Below are 10,213 nucleotides of genomic sequence, written 5' to 3' on the forward strand. Positions count from 1 at the left end.
TTGAATATCATTATTTTTTGTAACAATGTATTTTGTAATAATTATAAACACTTATAGTTAAAAAAAAGTATTACCATAGGATTTTTTGGCGTAAAAAAATATGGAGAAAAATCTTTATGACAATATATTTGTTACTATATAACATTTTTTACACTAAATAACATGGTGAAATGTTTCTGATAGTATAATTTTTTAGAATGATTAAAATATATAAGTACAAAAATAATTTATTACAAAAAACTTGAATTTTATTATTTGATGTGATAATTTTTTCTATAAAAATAACTATAAATTATAATTATAAAAATTGTTAATATAAATTTTGAAACAAAAAAAGTGGAGAAAAATAGTTATGACAATATATGATATCACTATAGTTAAAATTTATAACTACAAATTTAATTTGTCAAAAAAACGTGAATATCATTATTTTTTGTGACAATATTTTTGTAATAATTATTAACACTTATAGTTACAAAATTTGTCACCATATGCTTTTTTTGGCACAAAAAAAAGGAGGGAAATCTTTATGACAATATATTTTATCACTATAATTAAAATATATAACGACAAACACTGTTTTTTTACTAAAAACTTGAATCTCATTATTTGTAATGACAAATTTTTTCTATAATAATAATAATTATTATTATATTTTATAGTTACAAAACATGTCACTATATGATTTTGTTTTTGTACAAAAAATTGGAGATAATAATTTGTGACTATACATTTTGTCACTATAATTAAAATATATAATTACAAACAAAATTTGTCACAACAAATCTAAATCTCATTATTTGTTGTGACAATTTTTTCTGTCATAATTACTAAAACTTTTAGTTACAAAAGTTGTCACTATATGCTTTTAATTTAGCGTCAAAAAACTGGAGAGAAACATTTGTGACAAAAATTCGTAATAAAATTTATTTTGTCACAATATGTTACACATGTTCGCTAATTATGACAAATTATTATGACGATTTTAACTTCTGTCATAATTGTATATATTTTTTAAATCTAATACGACGATTATATATTTTGTCACCGAAAAGCTAGTAATAGTGACAAGTTTAATTTTGACAAAATTAAATTTGTCACAATAGTAGAAATTTCTTGTAGTGTTTCGGACGGATTTGGGAAAAACAGGGACGAAGATGTAGCCCATGTTCTGCAAAACCACCTTGTTTACATCGGGATCCTTTGACACAATGATGGGTGTTCCCAATAAGTGTGTTTTGAACACCTTCCCATGCCTGAAAAAAAACAAACATTAACAAAGTTTGCAAAGGATTTGTCTTTCTTTATTGCTTTTGTTTTGTTGATTTAGGTTCATTGATGGAAGAAGACCCATAGTCCAAAATTGGAAACAAAACGGTCGATTTTCATTGAAAAGCTGAAAACAATGGAGAATAGGAGCTGAACTTCACTGCCTGCAACTAAGCAATGGAGCTAGCTTCTACCACTATGGCAATTGCTCATGGTTCGTACTTACAGGCTTTAATGGCTTTTGTCTTAATTCAAAAAAAAAAAAATCTTTTTCACTCCAACATTTTAGACCATGTCACCACCTTCCTTTTTGAAGCTATGGATGTAATCGGAGCAGGCAGCTGTCGTTGTTCATTAATGAAGAATTTCTTTCTTGGGACATATATCGTTTAATGAAAAAAAAAACAAACTCCTTCGTGCATGCATATGATGTTCCTTTTTTTTCTCAGTTGTTTTTCATTAATTGCTTTTGTTTTCCCAAGTCTCTGAATTATAAGTCAATTATATTGATATCATTCAATTAAAAAAAACAGAAAACTACTACTACATTTTAAATTTCAAGAAACTCGAATAATAAAAATGATGGCAACAAAAAGAAAAATAATTAAATAAAAAAATTGTTACCATGCAAGTTTATGTTTTTTTTAATCAGAGTTGCATGTTACATGATTTGATTTGGTAGATAAGGAAATTCTTTCTATATTTCGATAATTTTTACATATTTTAATTATAATAATAATCGGAGATTCACTTAAGAAATGATTGTGTTTAATAATTGATAATTCCATTGCCATGCAATTCATGTAACTACAAACTTTGGGAGCAATTATAACATGCTATATATTATTAACTTTATATAAAATAATAAAATAACAAAAAATAGAATGACGGGGACGTTGATGAAGTGATGATTTGCATATCCATCTAGGGTTTCTATCATCAATAATCCATATAAAAATCGACATAAATATTGAAAATTAGTTGGGAAAATATATGTGCACGAAGAAGAATTTAATTTTCAGTGTTAGATGAAAACATATACTATAGGTAAACTGGAATGGAGTCATGGAGAAAGCAGATAAAAGAAAAAGGACAATTAGCAAAGAAGAAGACGATTATAAAAAACAAAAGTGAAAAGAAAATGAACAGTAGATAAAAAGAAAAAAGAAAAAAGCTTACAGAAGCTTGCGTTTGTCCATGAAACTGACAGGTCGAGAGGTGTAACCAGAAGCAATGAAGTCAAGAGTTTCACCAATCGAAGGCCAACCCAAGTGCCCTTTTGGTACTCGACGATTATTCTTTTCTATATTTTCCCTCATCTTCATCCTCATCTTGTTGTACCATAACAATCTTAAAGAAATACCCATCATCATCAACAACAACAATCCCATGCTCCATTCCATCTTTTCTAAGAGCCAAACCCTAGCTCTACCCAAGCTTTTTCTCTTCTGGTTTGACAGTAGTTTCACAGTGAAACTACTTTGTATACATGATGAGGCTCTTCGAAAGACAGAGGTAGAGAAATTATACTTGGCAAGTAAGTAATAAGAAGGTGGGAGAAAAGAAAAGAAAAGAAAACTAGAGGGAGAGATTCGGAAGATCTAGAGGGGTTGCATCTATTATTAAATGAGTTGGCCACATTGGGTGCACCAAAAATGCTCCACGCTTGTTCATTGTCTTCTCTTCACTTAGAGATATATGTACCCATCCCTTCTGCCTTTGCCTCGCATAATACACCATACATATATGTATATATATATGTAGGAGTGGGGTAGCCTTAAAACCCCTTTTTTGTTGTTTTTCCTGCTGTTGATCTTCATTCTCATTTCGATGGCTGATCCAATGAGTTTTAATGTCCTTGTACAATATAATAGACAAAAACATAAATAATTTTTTTTTAAAATAAAAATGTAATAGAAATTATACTCAAACAATATCAATACTAATAAGAACCAAAACCTATAAGACTATAGTGGTACATGTATTTCGAAAAATTCTTCTTCGATTTCTTTATTTTCCAGTTCATTTTTTTCGTTTTGTGTGTGTATGCGATTGTTATTTAAAACCTAAATTTGAGAGGGATTGGGGAATTTACCTGGGCAGTTCGAACGGAAAAAATGTCTTGTTGGTTCCATTCATACTCTGTGATGAGATTAAGCTTTATAAAATTTTTGAAACAAAACTAAGTCTAAAGAATAAAAACAGGGAGAGGGGATCAGTTCGAGTGAAAAACAAAAGAGGAAGCAAAAAGAAAAGAGAGGACTTACCTTGGCCGAGCGTCGGGGCTATTGTCGGGAGTGAAGGTGTGATCGGTCAGGTTCGTTTTAGGAGCGGCTTTTGGTTTGATCCATTGTCGTGGATGGTGGTCTAGAGGTGGAGCTTCACCGATCTACGGTTAGAAAATGGCGTCCATGGGTTTGGGGGTTATTCTGTCGAGAAGATGAGAGGCTAGGAGAATCGTTTCGAGCGGTTTAGGTCGATTAGGGAGTCGCTTGGCCCCTCGGGTTGTCGTTGGCAGTGAACGGAGTGAGGAGTAGCCACCAAAATATGGTGGCCGGTCGGATTTTATCTGGCTTGAGGAGCCATTGCTTTCGGCCATGCGAGGTAGAGAAGAAAGGCGAGCAGAGCGGCGCTGGAATAGGTTGAGTGCGGCAGAAATTAGGTTTTATTAATTTAAGGTGTTATTTAACTTTAATAAAACAATGTCGTTTAATAGGGGTTCAGGGTATTTCATTGTCGGGCGAATGGGTTTATTACTGAGAGAGTCATGCTTGTTTTTAAATTAATACATTTTGGTCCACGAGTCAAAACATGCATATTTATTATTTAGTCTTTGTATTTCACGAATGTTTTATTATAACCCCGGCAGTCTTATGTCCCCTCAAACATGCTGCCCTGGGCTAAGACCCTTCTGACACATGTATTGGGTCAATCCTGATTTTTGTTATTGTATCTTTGTTGTATTAATGAACGTGCATAGTTTTTTATCTTTATAATCATTCATATCCAAATTTGGGTATGAAGACACTAGTTTTTTTTCCATTTGGGTTTTTTATTTTTATTTTATTATTTTATTATTATTTATTATTATTATTATTATTATTATTATTATTATTATTATTACATGCCCAAACCAGACCGACCCAGTTACAAGAGCCCAACCCAGACCAACCCAATAGAAATACTAAACCTATTTAGGGTTTTCTATCCCAGCACCCAGCCGTTGTTCTTCTCAGCCGTTGGATCTAACCTTGACGAAGAAAGACAGGAACCTGCAAAGAAAGACAGGAACAGAGAAAAACAAGAAAGCAACCCATCAACCAAATACCACCAAATATTTAAAACAACGAGAGAAGCTTACCAACGAAGACCTCACTGTCATCGGAGACTCCATGCTCCTCCACGCGCCACCAAAAGCCTTCAAAAACTGAAGGTATTTTCATAGATTTGCTCCGATTATGAGTTTTTTAAAGGAAACAGAGGTCATATTTGGCCTTAGGATGACGGGATCTAAATTTTGGGGTAATTTGGGAATCTCCGGGCACCACGGTGGCCGGTGGTAGCGATCGGTGTCGGAATACGGTGGCCGACGACTGACGGATTCCCTTAGATGAGGGAATTATAGAGAGAGGCGAGAGAGAAAAAAATTTCTCTCTTAGAGAGAGAATGAAAATAGAAGAAATGAGAAATAAGGCCTTAAGGCCGGCCATAATAGGGTATAAATACCCTCACCAAAACGATGTAGTTTTGGTGAGGGCCTTTGTGTAATTTTATGCATGGGTAAATACGGCCCGCAATCCTGTAATTTTTAACTTGCATTTTAGTCACTAAAATAATTTATTATTATTTTAATTCGGTCTTTCAATATTATTTCTTTATAATTTAGTCCTTGATATGCTTTTATATATATTAGGTAAAATAGCCGATTTAGCCACTGTAATTTTAATCATTATTTTTTTAATCCTAAATAACTAATTAGGTTAAATTACACTATTAACCATTACATCTCATAATATTTCGAATTAGCATTTATAATTTCAATATTTTATATTTTAATAATATGATTTCATTTTTATTTGTTTTGATAATTATTCAATTACAATTTATTTTTATTATTATCCTTTTATTTTCAATATATTTAATTTAGTAATTTTATTATTATTATTATGATTTATTAATATAAATATATATAATAATATTTATTAGTTAGTTATTATTTATTTTTTAATTTTAAGAAAGAGGTTGTCTTAAAGCAACTAGAAGTTCTTTTCTGATATTTTTAAAAATAAATAAATATCCTACTTTTATAAATTATATATATTAATTTATTTTTTTAATTATTTTTAGAAAAATGTTTTATTAATATTTATTTATTTTTTAATATTAAGAAAGGGATTGTCATAAAGCAACTAGAAGTCCTTTTCTGATATTTCTAAGTAAATAAATATCTTATTTATAAAAATATAAAAATATATATTTATTTAATATATTTTCTAATTATACTAATAAATTTGAAATCACAGGATTATGAATTAAATATTTTTGAATTCTTAAATTTCAATAATAGAGACAATTTATAATTAATGGGTACCAATTTTGGGCGTTATAGGGGTGCTAATCCTTCCCTAAACGTAACCGAACACAAATCCCTTTTTTACTAAATTTTTTTGGTTATACGACAGCTTGGCGACTCTGCTGGGGACCGGTCAAACCTAATTCGATATTGTCTCTATAATTAGAAATTAAGAATCCAATTTTATTTAATTTATGATTCTTTTGATTTCTTTCATTTTATTTTATACTCTTGTATATTTGATTTATTTTTAAATTCTATGTGAAAATTTCTCCTCACACACAACATGTGTATTGCATAACATAAGCTTTATAATCAAGCTTGTCCCTTTTAAGTGGGAGTGAAAGCGACGTCTTCGTGATAATTTATTCTCCGTGTTAGACCTAACAAGTAGCTTTCGGGGTTCATATGCTCTATATCTTCGTGAGAATTTATTCTCCGTGTCAGGCATAGGGAAATGTGTCCCCTTGAATTGAACTCGATCCGCTTAAGTCTGTGATGGACTAGAATTAAGGGTTTGACAGCCCAAGGGGGCACCAACGAGGACAATTCGAGTACCTTTACTCCTAGAACTGAAACTCTGTATATAATAAACCCTAAAAATTCTCTTGAGCTAAGATAATACTGAAACCCTGTCCGTAGGTGTACACAAAGAATAAATAAGCTCTAGGTTTTAATTTATTTGATTTCCTTTTTTTTCTAAACAAAGCATGGAACTAGAAATCATGCAGTTAGATTAAATTTTTACAAACAAAGCGTGGAGCTAGAAAACATGAGGTTAGGATTTATATACCATGATAGATATAATCTTTTATTTCTATTAATTTGTACTAACCATTATATTTTTTATTTTTTTATTTTTTCCATGCATTTTATTTTGTTCGAATTTATTTATATTGATTTATTGTGCATGCATTGCATGATTATGACATAACCAGAAGGTGTTGACTCTTGAGAGTGGACATCAAATTGGAAAAAAAAGCTTTATGATCAAACAAATTATGACGCATTTAGGGAATGACATCCTGAAGGAACTCTGAGGATAGAGGAAAGCTATGCACACAAAGATCATGTTAGATTGATACCGAAAGTATTCCACAAAGATCTTGTTAGATTGATACCAAAAGCATTTATGGTAAGAGTATCAATAGGGGCATTCAGAATAAAGAAGGTTTTTATGAAGCTCAAGCATGTTATTTGAAGGATGAAAACAATAAATTAAGTATAAAGATGAGCACGATGTGCGAGGATTTCCAAAGGACTAGTCAAGCCCTTCAAAATACTGGCATAGGAAACACCCCAGAAGAGTGGATAACAGGGGTCACCAAACTGAAAAAGAGTTACGACATACATGAATATCTTATCAAAGAACTCTGTCACCATAAAGATTCCCTTACAAGAGAGAATGAGCAACATTGCCTACAACTCTGAAGGTTGACATAGAAGATGAACGAAAAAGAGAATGTCATGGAAGAAGTTGCAGTCCAGACAAGAGATGTGGCTCATAAGCTGATAGATTTAGCTGACTTTACAAGGGATTGAAGCATATTGAGAACTCAACTTTTGAGCAGGAAGGGAAACTAACTCGGCTTTGGAGAAGTTAAGAGTGAAAGCTATCCCCTATATGTAAAGTTTTGTTTGATGTACCGAAATTTTTGTGTTCAATGAAATCTGTTTTAAGATGATCACTCATGATTAACACCTTCGTTGCATTTGCATTTTCACTTTGCATTCGTACTTTTACGTTTTCATTGAATTTACATTTTCATTTTTGCATTTATATATATTTGCATAGTTAAATCTATAGTTTCAAACTTACATCATACATTAAAACATTCATTCATTAAAATAAGGATTTCAACCGAAGTGATCTTGGTTTTTCCTTATAGCAAGAACGCTAAGCACGACACAAGAAAAATGTCTAAAGAAACTGAGGATAGGCTAACCAAATTTGAGATAGAGAAAAAAGAGAGGCAGTAAGAATTAAGGAGCAAGTTGGCACAAAATTGAAGCTAATATCGCAAATTCTTAGATCGATCTACTAAACAATATGAAAGAAATGATTGGGAAGCACCAGACCGATGGAAAGAGTCTTGTTGAAAACCCCACAAATCCTCTGGGTGTTACACCTGTTCATATTCCTGAGCACACCTCAGTACACCAGGAAATTCAATCACCATTTCACTTAACTGTTAAGAACCCACAATATCAAATTGGAGCTTCGTTCCCCACTGACTTTCCTACTTCTTCTGGGTTGAAGTCAAATGAATTTTGTACTGATAATGAGATCTCTGACCCAAATAAATTAGTTGAGAACAAAAATATCATCCAACAACTGAAAAATGTAGAAGAGGTGATAACATCTAGAGAGACAGTTGAGTCATTTTATGGGTTTGACGCTAAAGTGCTATGTTTGGTCCCCGATCTAGTTCTCCCACCAAAGTTCAAGGTTCCAGATTTTGAGAAGTATAATGAGACCACATTCCCTTCATATCATATCGCCATGTACTTTCATCGTGTGACTGGCCATGTAGAGAATGAAAAGTTGTTGATCCACTGTTTCCAAGACAGTTTATCTGGGTATGCATCCAAATAGTATAATCACCTAAAACATACTCAAATACGTTCTTGGAAATACTTAGCTCAAGCCTTTTTGGGTTAATACAAGAACATGGCTGATATGGCCCCTGATCGAACAATGTTGCAAAACATGAATATGAAGTGCAATGAAAGCTTTCGACAATATTCACAACGATGGAGGGACATTGCTTCTCAAGTGCATCCACCATTGACTGAAAGGGAGTTCACTACTTTGTTCATCAGTACATTAAAATTTCCCTATATTAATCACATGATAGGGGCTGCCACTAATAATTTCTCTGACATCATCATGAGTGGAGAAATGATCGAAATAACTATCAAGAATGGCAAGATAAGAGGCTCTGATAATACTGACGTCAAGAAAGAAACTGAGGTTAATATAGTGAGGTCTTATTCAGTTAAACATGGTACCAAACCTTATAGACTGATCAAGAAGAAAAAGAATATGCAAGGTTTTCAATTTCCTCCCTTCCACTGTTCAAGTGAAAAATTGCATTTAAAAATGCTCTCAACCAGATTAACTACTCAGCCACAGTGGCCTCCAAATGAGAATTGGACCTATAAGGAGGTTCCTTAGATAAACCAGACTGGAATTCCAAATTGTTCATCTAAGGTTCCTGGTAACCTTGAGGGAAATTTCCAAGATCCTTTAGAGCAAGCAATTCAAAAAATGCAAGGACAAAGAAGGGGTTAATGTTCAATGTTCAGAAATTGTTGCCTCAACAGAGACTAATGTGACCAAATCCTGCAAAGAATATCAGTCGCAAGAAAACGAGAAAGGAAATCAAAGAAAAAGGGTTCCCATAAATGTAATCCGAGATTGGCTCATAGGTTTAAAGATAAATTAGGAAGATGCCACCATGAAAATGTCTCAAACACCCATACCAGACTTCATGAGGACAGATGAAATTTTGGGAAGTTTAGAGAACATGATAAATACTACGCCAATCACAGCTGCAATAGGTGTTCAGAACCAGGACAAAGCTATTGTCACCAATAAGAATTGTTTTGAGCCCAACTTCCAACTGATAAACGAGGAGATGAGATATGACCACAAAATTGCTAAGAAATAAGTAGAGATTGGTACGTTTGAGGAATCATCCAAACGAGCCCATATAAAAGAAATGATCAAGAAATGGGGGGGAAATGAGGACAATGACCCTGATCCTATTACACACCCAACATTAGATGAGTAATGATGCAAAACAAGTGGAAGTGTTATCTACCACTGTAGTACTTTCTATTTTCAGCATCTTGTTTGAATTTGTTTTTGTTCTTTTCTCCGCTTTTTGTGTAATAAATAAATTTGTGTTGTTTTTATGGTTATGAGCAAAGAATCATATTTTAATCTTGAAGTTTTTAAGTATCAAGTAAATTAAATATTCTTTTGATTTTTTAAGAGTTATAGATCTTTGGCAAGTGGTAAAATTATATCTTTCATATCCCATCAATGCCAGAAATACAATTACATGATTTATTTTTTACCCTTACCAAAACCAAATCCTGGCACTACATTTATCTTAGACTCTGAAGTTATGTCTCTACTTATTTTTGAGACACCGAATCCAGATGTTTACCTTTTTGGATAGAGTTGATTGGTTTATAACATTCCACCATATACATGACTTCAGAAGTCACACCTTTGTCCTTCTAAATACAAAATCATCATTTTTTACTGGTGAAACCAAAAGACCTCAAAAGAACCAAACTTTCAATTATCCGTGAATCATCCTGCAAGAAGAGACGAGATGAGGCATCATGGACCAACTT

At 32.4% G+C, this 10,213-nt stretch overlaps 1 long non-coding RNA gene across 1 annotated transcript; it reads right to left on the minus strand.

Annotated features, from left to right (window-relative positions):
- Nucleotides 1-1,152: 1,152 nt before the first annotated feature.
- LOC120195414 lies at nt 1,153-3,910 on the minus strand. Its single transcript, XR_005523047.1, has 4 exons — nt 3,537-3,910; nt 3,365-3,411; nt 2,449-3,126; nt 1,153-1,256 (listed from the first exon to the last, which is right to left on the minus strand). It is a non-coding gene; the product is annotated as an uncharacterized LOC120195414 (long non-coding RNA).
- Nucleotides 3,911-10,213: the final 6,303 nt, after the last annotated feature.

The sequence above is a fragment of the Hibiscus syriacus genome, unplaced genomic scaffold (assembly GCF_006381635.1).
Source record: "Hibiscus syriacus cultivar Baekdansim isolate YM2019G1 unplaced genomic scaffold, ASM638163v2 tig00117012_pilon, whole genome shotgun sequence".
NCBI classification, from domain to species: domain Eukaryota; kingdom Viridiplantae; phylum Streptophyta; class Magnoliopsida; order Malvales; family Malvaceae; genus Hibiscus; species Hibiscus syriacus.